Genomic DNA, 14,640 nt, shown 5'->3' with positions numbered 1-14,640 from the left:
CTGACCATAAACGTACCTGTCGTATATAGGCCTCGAATACACTTTACGATTTACTTTACCGACATCAATACGTTTCTAGTTCTACCTGCATTGTTACGTCACCAAATAGGTGTGAGTGTTTCTGTTTTCTACTGGACAATGTTGCCTACCAATGTGCACTATGTAGAATGATCGCCAGTCAGATGAACATAAAAAGGTTAGGAAAACGCGAAAGAGTGCCCATAATGGATTGAATGTCTACCAGGGTCAGGTCAGTGGGAACAGAGTGGCACGAGACAGAAAGCGAATGAACAGCTACAAACGATTTATGGCCTTGTGGATTAAAAGGTGGCAGGCACTCACTGACCAAGTGGGACAGTCAAATAAATAGGCGACAGCTTCGGGTCCACGCACGGTAACCAAAGCACCAGGGTCCGGGGGGAAGTAGGAAATGGGGAAAGCAAGGCCGGGATCTCTGCACGAGAGTTAGCGACTCTGGCATGAATGGGCTCGCGCGTGCCGATATTGATAGTAATAGTGACAAGTCACGTGGTCGTTTCAGTGAATAACGCGAAGTAGCTCTGATGGGAAAAAAAAAAGGATCAAAGTGTACATTGTACTTTTTCAAGTGATTGTTATAGAAGTAAGTAGACTAACAAGGATTTTGATCGTCTGAAGTATGGTGATATGTATGGTTATTATTTGTAATTATGGCTGCCTTTGTAGGAAACAAACACAAGTGTTAAAGTGTTGAGTATCGTATACACTTGCAACGTTGTTATAAAGTGAAGAGACTAACTAGACTTTAGGCTTGCAGATTTATATAGGCTCGAGTGTTCTATCTATAGGAAGAGTCAGGAATATGATAAAACACAACTATAGAGTAGGCCTATACTTAAATTTAGCACACGCAAAAACTGTCTTCGTCACACCCAGAGAAACACATTGACTCAACAGGCAATAAGGAAGGCATTAAAACAACATCTTCCCTTCAGATCTACGACAGCACAGCTAGAAAGTAACCCGACTTTTTCACAGAGAACTCGCCCGTCCGCGGTGTTCCACCATACAGTCAACAGCCAGACCTCAATGAGATAAACAGATGCACCCGTTTGCCTTACAATAGCCTTTGTGTGGGAGGTTTGTGGGAAATGTGGGGTGGAAAAACTTTGTCCAAGGCAAGAGCTGACTGTTTAGTGCTAACTTTCATTCACTGGCAGTAATATTAGAGTATCGCTAAATCTGGATCAAAATCTCTGGTTTACATTGCGTCACATTGTCAGTGCGTAGATATGTGACAGAGTATGATAGGACTGACTCGCAGTGAACAGAGACTAAGAAAGATAAAGAACATTGATGTCAGCACTAGAGACATTCCAATCTGTGTATCCGTCAGTCGAGTTTCTTTTGGGAGAGAGTATTTATACAGTTTTGTGAATTTTATTGTTTTTGTTAATCTAAATATTTTAAATTCTTATTAAAAAATAAAGGTAATTTGAAGATGTTATGAAGGTCAGACCAGAAGACCTATCTCAGCGCTTATTTTTTTATTCAGAGATGCACACATACACACATTTGTCGAGAATGAAATTAAAGAGGTGCCAGAAGCAAAACAAAGTTGTGCATAGCATAAACATAAATGTGTGTGGGTTAGTTGGGAAAAGGAGGTGGGGTATGTTTTCTACATTAAGTTTAATGATAAAGAAAGAAAAGAAAACATTTTTCAGCTAAATATTGAATTGTATCATAATTATTATTACTTTAGAACTAAATTATTTCATGATCTGTAGATTACACAAAAAGATTTTTTTTTCCTGTTAACGACTTCCTGTAGAGTTTCATTGTTCAACTCATTAACTCAAAGTACATCACCATCTTACAAAGTTCAGCTGGTGTCAGAAGTACTATCCAGTCAGTGCTATAAGATTTCAGTCCTATGTTAAATCTAGCAGTCGCCTAATTTCCCTGAGATAAAAATAAACATTTGTCGTTAGACGCCATGTTACTATTGATTTTTTTCAAGCACGTTTTCACCCCCCCCTCTCTACTTTTAATACTCACAAAGCCTTCTCATAAGACAAAATTATCCCCCCTCCCCCACCTTTTTTTTCTGCACACACACACACACACACACTTGTCCAGGCCCAGGTCTCTAAGCATATGAATGAGATTTGTGGCCCACTTACACACGTTTCAAAGAAAAACGAAGCAGCTTTTTTGTCAGCCTCAGCTGGTGCATTCAAGTTTGTGTCCTGCCCACGTGATGCTCTTGTGGACTACTAGGGGTGTGTGTGTGTGGGGGGGGGGTGAGGCTCGGAGATAGGAAGTTAACCTTCAGTGCATAGACGAAAGCTAATCCCTGACTAGAAGTTATTCATCTAATTAGACCTTTTTTTGTTTGTTTCTTTGTGCCACATTGGAGAGTGCAATTAATGTGGGAGTGGAATAAAACCAGCATCTGTTTGAATTGGGAGGGAGAAGTTGAGGAGGATATTGAGGGAGATGATGATGGAGAGGTTGAGGAAGATATTTAGGGAGATATTGAGGGAGATATTGGTGGAGAGTTTAAGGGAAAGATTGAAGGATTGAGAAAGAAGTTGTGGAGAGTTTGTGAGAGATTAAAAGTGAGGTTAAGGAAGATATTGAGAAAGAGAGATAACTAAAATTAAAATATGTGAACATCTTGTTCAGGAGAAAGTAAAATCTTTGACTACCTGGTACGTTTGACAAAACATTATTTATAGTTGACCGTTTCTCTGTTGATTGTCATGTGTCAATGTTTTGAGTGTCATGTGTCAATGTTTCAACAATGAAGACTGGACAAAGAAAGATCAAGTACATCTCTCCACGAGGAGGTCAAAAATAAGGTCATCAGCAAGCGCAATCTGACCACACATTATGTAATTTTTTATCGCACAAGCCCCGGTCCACACACAGCCCAAGGTCACGCTGCACTGACTCATGTATGTGTCCGCTTACAATTCACGTTGGGACGACACACTGTTAAAATAACGTGATGCTCATTGACACACACACACACACACAGTTTATCAGTGCAGCGATACTCAGTTACAATAAATCTTATTTCTCTTTATTGTATGACACAGACTGTATCTCTTTATTGTATGACACAGACTTTATCTCTTTATTGTATGACACAGACTTTATCTCTTTATTGTATGACACAGACTTTATCTCTTTATTGTATGACACAGACTTTATCTCTTTATTGTATGACACAGACTTTATCTCTTTATTGTATGACACAGACTTTCTTTATTGTATGACACAGACTTTCTTTATTGTATGCCACAGACTTTATCTCTTTATTGTATGCCACAGACTTTATCTCTTTATTGTATGACACAGACTTTATCTCTTTATTGTATGCCACAGACTTTATCTCTTTATTGTATGACACAGACTTTATCTCTTTATTGTATGACACAGACTTTATCTCTTTATTGTATGACACAGACTTTCTTTATTGTATGACACAGACTTTCTTTATTGTATGACACAGACTTTATCTCTTTATTGTATGCCACAGACTTTATCTCTTTATTGTATGACACAGACTTAACTCTTTATTGTATGACACAGACTTTATCTCTCTATTGTATGACACAGACTTAACTCTTTAATGTATGACACAGACTTTATCTCTTTATTGTATTACACAGACTTTATCTCTTTATTGTATTACACAGACTTTATCTCTTTATTGTATGACACAGACTTAATAAAGAGGAGACGACAAACATAAGAGCAATACGTTTAAAGAGTTAAACACATATACAGATATCAAGCTCAAACATGTACAGATCATGTTAGGTCAATGTGTTAGCTATATAGATCAAACATGTACAGATCATGTTAGGTCAATGTGTTAGCTATATAGATCAAACATGTACAGATCATGTTAGGTCAATGTGTTAGCTATATAGATCAAACATGTACAGATCATGTTAGGTCAATGTGTTAGCTATATAGATCAAACATGTACAGATCATGTTAGGTCAATGTGTTAGCTATATAGATCAAACATGTACAGATCATGTTAGGTCAATGTGTTAGCTATATAGATCAAACATGTACAGATCATGTTAGGTCAATGTGTTAGCTATATAGATCAAACATGTACATATCATGTTAGGTCAATGTGTTAGCTATATAGATCAAACATGTACAGATCATGTTAGGTCAATGTGTTAGCTATATAGATCAAACATGTACAGATCATGTTAGGTCAATGAGTTAGCTATATAGATCAAACATGTACAGATCATGTTAGGTCAATGTGTTAGCTATATAGATCAAACATGTACAGATCATGTTAGGTCAATGTGTTAGCTATATAGATCAAACATGTACAGATCATGTTAGGTCAATGTGTTAGCTATATAGATCAAACATGTACAGATCATGTTAGGTCAATGTGTTAGCTAGATAGATCAAACATGTACAGATCATGTTAGGTCAATGTGTTAGCTAGATAGATCAAACATGTACAGATCATGTTAGGTCAATGTGTTAGCTATATAGATCAAACATGTACAGATCATGTTAGGTCAATGTGTTAGCTATATAGATCAAACATGTACAGATCATGTTAGGTCAATGTGTTAGCTATATAGATCAAACATGTACAGATCATGTTAGGTCAATGTGTTAGCTATATAGATCAAACATGTACAGATCATGTTATGTCAATGTGTTAGCTATATAGATCAAACATGTACAGATCATGTTAGGTCAATGTGTTAGCTATATAGATCAAACATGTACAGATCATGTTAGGTCAATGTGTTAGCTATATAGATCAAACATGTACAGATCATGTTAGGTCAATGTGTTAGCTATATAGATCAAACATGTACAGATCATGTTAGGTCAATGTGTTAGCTATATAGATCAAACATGTACAGATCATGTTAGGTCAATGTGTTAGCTATATAGATCAAACATGTACAGATCATGTTAGGTCAATGTGTTAGCTATATAGATCAAACATGTACAGATCATGTTAGGTCAATGTGTTAGCTATATAGATCAAACATGTACAGATCATGTTAGGTCAATGTGTTAGCTATATAGATCAAACATGTACAGATCATGTTAGGTCAATGTGTTAGCTATATAGATCAAACATGTACAGATCATGTTAGGTCAATGTGTTAGCTATATAGATCAAACATGTACATATCATGTTAGGTCAATGTGTTAGCTATATAGATCAAACATGTACAGATCATGTTAGGTCAATGTGTTAGCTATATAGATCAAACATGTACAGATCATGTTAGGTCAATGTGTTAGCTATATAGATCAAACATGTACAGATCATGTTAGGTCAATGTGTTAGCTATATAGATCAAACATGTACAGATCATGTTAGGTCAATGTGTTAGCTAGATAGATCAAACATGTACAGATCATGTTAGGTCAATGTGTTAGCTAGATAGATCAAACATGTACAGATCATGTTAGGTCAATGTGTTAGCTATATAGATCAAACATGTACAGATCATGTTAGGTCAATGTGTTAGCTATATAGATCAAACATGTACAGATCATGTTAGGTCAATGTGTTAGCTATATAGATCAAACATGTACAGATCATGTTAGGTCAATGTGTTAGCTATATAGATCAAACATGTACAGATCATGTTAGGTCAATGTGTTAGCTATATAGATCAAACATGTACAGATCATGTTAGGTCAATGTGTTAGCTATATAGATCAAACATGTACAGATCATGTTAGGTCAATGTGTTAGCTATATAGATCAAACATGTACAGATCATGTTAGGTCAATGTGTTAGCTATATAGATCAAACATGTACAGATCATGTTAGGTCAATGTGTTAGCTATATAGATCAAACATGTACAGATCATGTTAGGTCAATGTGTTAGCTATATAGATCAAACATGTACAGATCATGTTAGGTCAATGTGTTAGCTATATAGATCAAACATGTACAGATCATGTTAGGTCAATGTGTTAGCTATATAGATCAAACATGTACAGATCATGTTAGGTCAATGTGTTAGCTATATAGATCTACCATTTGGCTTGTCACGGTGTTACACTAATTACAAAAGCGTTATCCAATTCTAATGTAGACTATAAAAGTTAACATTTTTGTTGGGAGAGGGGATGGGGTTAAGTCTTTGACCTTCATCGCCTGGAATTCACCTTCACAACACTGACATATGCAAACAGGACATTTAAAAAATTAGAGAAGGCACTTGCGTGTAAGACAAACAGAAAAATAAGAGATCAACATTATTCGGTGAGCTCAAAGTATAACATGACAAAATTATGTTTCAATATCAACAAACAACATTATGCTTCAATATCAACAAACAACACTATGTTTCAATGTCAACAAACAACACTATGTTTCAATATCAACAAACAACACTATGTTTCAATGTCAACAAACAACATTATGTTTCAATGTCAACAAACAACATTATGTTTCAATGTCAACAAACAACATTTTGCTTCAATGTCAACAAACAACATTATGTTTCAATGTCAACAAACAACATTATGTTTCAATGTCAACAAACAACATTATGATACACCAAGTGACAGACAGTCAAACATACACAAAGATACACCAAGTGACAGACAGTCAAACAGACACAAAGATACACCAAGTGACAGACAGTCAAACATACACAAAGATACACCAAGTGACAGACAGTCAAACATACACAAAGATACACCAAGTGACAGACAGTCAAACAGACACAAAGATACACCAAGTGACAGACAGTCAAACATACACAAAGATACACCAAGTGACAGACAGTCAAACATACACAAAGATACACCAAGTGACAGACAGTCAAACAGACACAAAGATACACCAAGTGACAGACAGTCAAACATACACAAAGATACACCAAGTGACAGACAGTCAAACAGACACAAAGATACACCAAGTGACAGACAGTCAAACAGACACAAAGATACACCAAGTGACAGACAGTCAAACAGACACAAAGATACACCAAGTGACAGACAGTCAAACAGACACAAAGATACACCAAGTGACAGACAGTCAAACAGACATGTATATTTATTACGATGACAACCCACTGACACTTGAAACCACTGTCACTAAACATCTAGTGTCAGAACCTAAACAATCAACAGACGTAACATCACACAAACCAGAAATGTACCAACTCTAAGTTTACACATAACAACACCATATTGATCTAGATCCTGCATTATAAATGTGATGGCCATTACCTTGTGAGTGCTACAGAAGACTATTATCCTAGCGCTCCAGTAAATCCCTAGATAAACATAACTTCACACTTCACTTACAGGCTCGAACATGCGCAGTGAACTAAACACAGCACGTGGATAAAGACAAAATGTTTGAGATATATTCCAGGAAGTGTTGCCTTTGTCTTCACTGCACAACCAACAGACCGACAGACTCTTGCCTCAAGACATCGCCCAATCGTGGGATTCACTTGGATTGACAAGACGCGATGTCTTAAAATTTAAAAAAATAATAAAAAATCAGAATCACACACACGAGAAGATGAAATTGACAAGAAGATTCACGGGTCGTTGTGTTTGTACTTGCAGGCAAGGGCCAGGGACAGATGGGTGGGTACTAGCCACACAGTCTTGCTTCAACACTCACACTAGGAAGGGTTGTTGTTGTTTGGTCTCTCCCTCTCTGTCTTCTCGTGCTCGCTACTCGTGCACGTGCTGCTGTTTCATCGCTCGCGAACTCCTCGGTGCTTACTCTCTCTCTCTCTTTCTCTCCACGCGATCGAGTGGTAAGCTCCACTCGGCTCCATCAACGCAGGGCGGCGGCTGTTACTGTGCGGCGGTGGGACCAAGAGAAGACTGAGGGAGGGTGAGGAGGGCGTAAAATAAAGGGCCGCCAACTTACGACCACAGATGGACTACTCACGACAGCGTGGTCTGTAAAGCGGAGGATGGGGGGTGTTATTGTTACAGGGCAATTCAGTGCTCTATGGGTGACAACAAGGACGCGGCCGCCACGATACTTTCTTTGTCCCATTACTTTAACATCTCATATCGAATCGCCTGAAATAAACGTGTTTTTTTTTCCCAATGGCAGCAAATAGCTTGAAAGAATGTTAGTCATTAGTCACCAACTCCCCTGTGGTGCCCATACGCCACTAATAAAACAATAAGCGCCTAGTTCTTTGTCTAATGAGGTTATAAATAAAACATTGGCAACAAAGGCATGCGAGGTGTTATTGTTGTGTGCTATGTGTATCGTGATATACGTACATTATACATACAGGATGATGGATTTAGAATTTCATTAGAACATTGCCGTTCGATTACAAAGCCGCAACTGTGGTCTTTATAAATTTAGAAAGTAATTAAAAATTATGGCTTTTATATAGCGCTACTTTCATGTTTATAGCATGCTCAGAGCGCTTTGGTCCAATCTCAGTTGTGGACTAGTGGGGGGAAGGGGTATCTAGGATAAGGTTTTTCCGAGCTGCCTTTAGGCTCAGTAAACACAACTCTGTCCGAGTCGGGTGTCGAACCTCGAGCCCTTTTCATAGGTAGCCAAGCGCATTTAGCCTCTCGACCACGCTTCCCAGGGTAATAGTATAGTAATAAAACTCTGAGAGGGTACCAAATGGACAGGAACCAGATACCTTATGACTTATGTGTTTCAAGTGTGACTGTCCAAGCAGACGTGTTTAGAGTGGAGATGTGGACAACACCAAAAGATTAAACTGCCTTGATAGTTGGTGCCTATGTTTGTGGACTCTCCATTACACTTGTGTAGTCTCCCCTGCTAGTGGACCTATGGGTTATCCCCACTGCTAGTGAGTGGACCTACGTGTAATCCCCACTGCTAGTGAGTGGACCTACCTGTAATCCCCACTGCTAGTGAGTGGACCTACGTGTAATCCCCACTGCTAGTGAGTGGACCTACGTGTAATCCCCACTGCTAGTGAGTGGACCTACGTGTAATCCCCATTGCTAGTGAGTGGACCTACGTGTAATACCCATTGCTAGTGAGTGGACCTACGTGTAATCCCCACTGCTAGTGAATGGACCTACGTGTAATCCCCATTGCTAGTGAGTGGACCTACGTGTAATACCCATTGCTAGTGAGTGGACCTACGTGTAATCCCCATTGCTAGTGAGTGGACCTACGTGTAATACCCATTGCTAGTGAGTGGACCTACGTGTAATCCCCATTGCTAGTGGATATATGTGTTAGTAGGCCCTCGGCAATTTATCTGTAATTTTCCCTATAAAGGGATCTTAGTGTAACATCCTCTTGGAGGAGGATCTACTTGTAATGAAGCCAGTATTTTGTTTGTTTTTAATTCAGTGTTAAATGTTTAAACGATATCACAGGTGGAAGGTGAGATCATTTTACAATGCAAGAATTTCAAAGCGCTTTGGTCCTTGAGAGCCAGCGGCAATGTAACCCTCTGATTCAAGACACACGAGATACAATGTAAGCCTCTGCTTCAAGGCACAGGAGATACAATGTAACCCTCTGGTTCAAGACACAGGAGATACAATGTAACCCTCTGGTTCAAGGCACAGGAGATACAATGTAACCCTCTGGTTCAAGGCACAGGAGATACAATGTAACCCTCTGGTTCAAGGCACAGGAGATACAATGTAACCCTCTGGTTCAAGGCACAGGAGATACAATGTAACCCTCTGGTTCAAGACACAGGAGATACAATGTAACCCTCTGGTTCAAGGCACAGGAGATACAATGTAACCCTCTGGTTCAAGGCACAGGAGATACAATGTAACCCTCTGATTCAAGGCACAGGAGATACATGTAACCCTCTGGTTCAAGGCACAGGAGATACAATGTAACCCTCTGATTCAATGCACAGGAGATACAATGTAACCCTCTGGTTCAAGACACAACGAGATACAATGTAACCCTCTGGTTCAATGCACAGGAGATACAATGTAACCCTCTGGTTCAATGCACAGGAGATACAATGTAACCCTCTGGTTCAAGACACAACGAGATACAATGTAACCCTCTGGTTCAATGCACAGGAGATACAATGTAACCCGTTCAAGGGACACGAGATACAATGTAACCCTCTGGTTCAATGCACAGGAGATACAATGTAACCCTCTGGTTCAAGACACAGGAGATACAATGTAACCCTCTGGTTCAAGACACACGAGATACAATGTAAAGACAAACGAGTATTGTGAAGCCAGCACAACGACTCTACGCCTTGACATTTCCAAGCACGTGTCCGATACCTATTAGATCTGGAAGTAAGCCCCTAAACAATGAAAACCCTAAACCATTTCTTTTAAACATTATATAGTTTTCTCTTCTTGTGTGTGTGTGTGTGTAAATGAAATATAAATACTACAGTACTGGTATAGTCATGGTATAATAACGAAGCCCTATTGATATTTGGTTCATTAAAGGCTCTACAAACCTTGATCCTTCAATTTTTGCATCGAGTGCACACAAGTTTTTTGTTGTTTTTTTTTAAATCAAGAGATTCAGACTTGGAGATGACCTGTCCCGAACTAGATAACGAAAAAGTGTTGTTGACACTTAACGCCATGCCTCTGGACAATGGCCAGCAAATCCTGTCAGCAAACAAGAATAGACCAACCCCAAAATAGAAGCCGACTAAGAAGCCCTACTCAGCAGCCAGTGAAAGAATACAATATGCCCCGGTGGTGCAAGAAGAAACCTTGAAAGGGAGAGTGAGGCCCAGGACAAAGAACTGTTGTGTTTACCTCGGGAGGAGAGACAGGAGATTGGACAACAGAAACACAACAGACAAATTGGGGACAGAAAAAAGGCCTCTGCTTTGATTTGAACACAAGTAGGCCAGATTTTAAGATTAAAGCTTTTAAATTTAAAAAAAAATAATTTTTGTACACTATTATCTGGGCGTTTGTTTTTTCTATCTTCATTATTTGATGTTCTATGCAATTATTTTGTATTAGTACTAGTTTCTAGCAAATATTTTATTTCTTTTTAATGGTTCAAATGTCAATGTTCGGCCAGAACTTCATCATTGAAGCCATCCAGTATTTGATAAGTAGATCCCAATGGAGTTTAAGTACTGCAGTAATTAGGGTGCTGACTGGGGGAGGGGGGAGGTTTTCTGCCAGAAGGAAGCTTGAGGGGTGAGGTAAGAGTCAAATCAAAGGTATTATTTATATTAAAGTAGGAAGCTTGAGGTGAGAGTCTAGACAAAGGTATTATTTATTTTTAAGTAGAAAGCTTGAGGTGAGGGTCTAGACAAAGGTATTATTTATTCTGGAAGTAGGAAGCTTGAGGTGAGGGTCTAGACAAAAGGTATTATTTATTATGGATAAGAAAGCTTGAGGCAAGGGGCTAGAGAAAGGTATTATTTATTATGAAATAGAAAGCTTGAGGAGAGGGTCTAGACAAAGGTATTATTTATTCTGGAAGTAAGAAGCTTGAGGTGAGGGTCTAGACAAAGGTATTATTTATTCTGGAAGTAAGAAACTTGAGGTGAAGGTCTAGACAAAGGTATTATTTATTCTGGAAGTAGGAAACTTGAGGTGAAGGTCTAGACAAAGGTATTATTTATTGATGTTTTGCCTTCATTCCTGAAGCTGCTCAGCATCCTTCTGCCAAACAACATGTTCAGTTTAGGATCAAAATAAATATTTACAAAAATGATAATAATAGCTGCTCTCTTACAGTAACCTTGTGGCAAATGTTTTATACACCGGCTTTTTTAAAAATTCAGATTATACTTTCCCTTTCAATAACACACAAGACAAACAGGCAAGCGCATCCACGTTGAACTGTCAGGGTTATTATAAAGTTGTGTATAGTCCATGACCATTTACACGGTTCAATGTAATATAACCGCTGCAGTTCATCAATTATAAATTCATAGTAGTAGATATTATATAATACTGTTCAGGAGTCAAGGTTCTTGAAAGGTAGTAATGAAGTAAAGGTGACATTGTACAAATAAAAGTAATTCAAAACTGTAGTTACATATATCCTTTGTAATTCGTTTTATTTTAGGTAAGTACTCAAAGGTATATTATTTAATGCGTTTATATAGGAAAGAAACGTTTCCCAGACTCAATAAGCCACTTCATGTCTACCTCGCCTTCAGAAACTATAAATAGACTTAAAAGACACAACCATCGTCCTCGCCGTTAGCTGTTAATTATTTTGTTTCAATAAATAACTGTTGAAATAGGACTTGTTTCCCTTGAATGTCTAAAACTTTACAAAGAGTCCAAACAAATGAGAGAGCTATCCATTAAATAAAAAAAAACAAGTTTCCAAACAGCAGATCTTGCAGGCGATAACTGTCTAGATTCTATGTGTAACTGACACCTTTGAGCGTGAGCAGAAATAAAATCATCATTAAAAGGCATTTGGCTTAGTCAAAGATCAAAATACATAATCAGGATATCAAGTTTGTGTTGTGTGATACTATCGCTGACCATTAACTACTTAGACTGATGTATACGTCATCATATTACACAATGACATGGCGCCATCTAATCGTTGAGTACGTAAACACAATTACAATAGTTTGTGTGATAGCACAAAATCAGAGGCGACCCCCCACGAATCCGCCCTTGGGTCCGCATTTCAAAAAGGAACATACAAAAATAACATAATATAAAAACTCCCCATGAGAATCCATCATTTCATTGCCATCTCATTATTATTGTTTTTAGACAGACGTGAGATGGAATAATTATACAACAAACCGCAAGTCAAAAAAAAGATATATGTCTAACGACTGGAATGGAAGCATGCCTAATAGAACAGAATATAGGCACCAACAAAAATGCATGCCAAAGCTCGGTGGGAATTGGTGTTTTGGGTGTTTCAGGAGACTCTTTCCAACATGTTCCGCTCGATTCGATTTACTCCGTCGGCTGAGATCAGTGCTGCCTTGCTATGGATAGCTAGCCCTAGTTTCACTGCTGCCTTGCTATGGATAGCTAGCCCTAGTATCACTGCTGCCTTGCTATGGATAGCTAGCCCTAGTATCACTGCTGCCTTGCTATGGATAGCTAGCCCTAGTATCACTACTTCCTCCACATAGCTGATAGCTAGCCCTAGTATCACTACTTCCTCCACATAGCTGATAGCTAGCCCTAATATCACTACTTCCTCCACATAGCTGATAGCTAGCCCTAGTATCACTGCTGCCTTGCTATGGATAGCTAGCCCTAGTATCACTACTTCCTCCACATAGCTGATAGCTAGCCCTAGTATCACTACTTCCTCCACATAGCTGATAGCTAGCCCTAGTATCACTACTTCCTCCACATAGCTGATAGCTAGCCCTAGTATCACTACTTCCTCCACATAGCGCGCGCTAGGACTACATCTTCATAAAAAAAACAACGTCTAGATTACTCTAGATCTTTGTCCGCCGCTTGCAGACCACGTGACCTCATTACATGTGCATTACAGTGGTATTCGCAAAGCAGTTTTCCTAAAGCCTGTCGCACTTTCGCCATAGAGATGCCTTCGGGGATTTGCTGATTCTCCAATATTGTTACGAATGAACAGTGACAGGTAGAGGTCAACGTGTGACCACGGCGTGATGACACAGCAGCCAGTGTTCTCTGGAATCTACGTGTATAAACAAAGACAGGGTGTGATGTGTCCTCACGTGATGTTCCAGAAGATACTAGCAGTGTTTGTGCAACATTAGAGAAGCGATTAGGGACTCTATATAAACCTAAGAGTCAATGTGAAAAGTCAGTCGTTAGTACGTCATTACTGTTGTCTACTGTGCGAGACAGTAGAAGAAGAGAGATGTGTACGACTCGATGCAAGTTAACTAGAGTGGAGTTAACTTGAGTGGACTACAGTCGTTAAAAAGTCTAAACAGCGAACTTGAGCCGTTACAGTCGATGTAAGACGTGTAGAGCTCTGATTCTGTACAGTTGAGTACGACTCGGAACAGCTGAGTAGAGCGGAATATGACTCGATGCAAGTTGAGAAGACATGAAATTCAACGAAGTATAGCTAACTGTAAACTATCAGATAATGTACAGTCTTCTACGCTACATGTTACAGTGACGAATTGTTAGAGTTAATAGTCATTAAAGTTATATGAAACTGAAAGTTTAGTCGTCAAGTTATTTGCAGTGTTTTTATTTGTGTGCGTACTAGTACATTGAGCCAGAAGATTCAGAAATACGTAACAATATGGTGGATATGACCAGGTCATCGCATGCGTAGTTGTAAAAAGCTGGTGACTATGCTGGACAGAGCAGCACGGGACAGTATATTAATGTTGGAGCAATGACCTTCTTCCCAATAGTATTTATTTGATTTGTACAAACAACAGCAGCACTAGGGTACATAGTTATCGAGAGAAGAAGGTGAAGATGTGGAAACAAAGATTGCTCCAACATCTAGCAGCGACCCAGCTACCAACATCTGGCTCGACTCTAGCCAGCATATGTGTACTATGATGCGCTATTTGATGTTACATATCATTAATATTCCTCATCTGTTTCAGCAATAAAGCTTTAATGATGCCGCTATTTGATGTTACATATCATTAATATTCCTCATCTGTTTCAGCAATAAAGCTTTAATGATGCCGCTATTTGATGTTACATATCATTAATATTCCTCATCTGTGTC

General features: G+C 38.8%; 1 protein-coding gene across 11 annotated transcripts in view; it reads right to left on the bottom strand.

The window, feature by feature from the left end:
* The window catches only part of LOC106070840 (plexin-A2-like), a 198,503-nt gene that overhangs the window by 126,345 nt on the left and 57,518 nt on the right, over positions 1–14,640 (bottom strand). Inside the window, exon 1 of one of the 11 annotated variants that reach the window (XM_056027650.1) lies at positions 7,251–7,722. The exons of the other annotated variants lie outside the window; for them this stretch is intronic. The gene's annotated coding sequence lies outside the window, so the exon portion shown is untranslated. Of the gene's footprint in view, positions 1–7,250; positions 7,723–14,640 lie in introns of those variants that run through there. 11 annotated transcript variants of the gene reach the window in all.

Source organism: Biomphalaria glabrata, chromosome 4, assembly GCF_947242115.1.
Source record: "Biomphalaria glabrata chromosome 4, xgBioGlab47.1, whole genome shotgun sequence".
Taxonomy (NCBI): domain Eukaryota; kingdom Metazoa; phylum Mollusca; class Gastropoda; family Planorbidae; genus Biomphalaria; species Biomphalaria glabrata.
The sequence above is the reverse complement of the archived record's forward strand: the minus strand, read 5'-3'. Positions and strand labels throughout refer to the sequence as shown.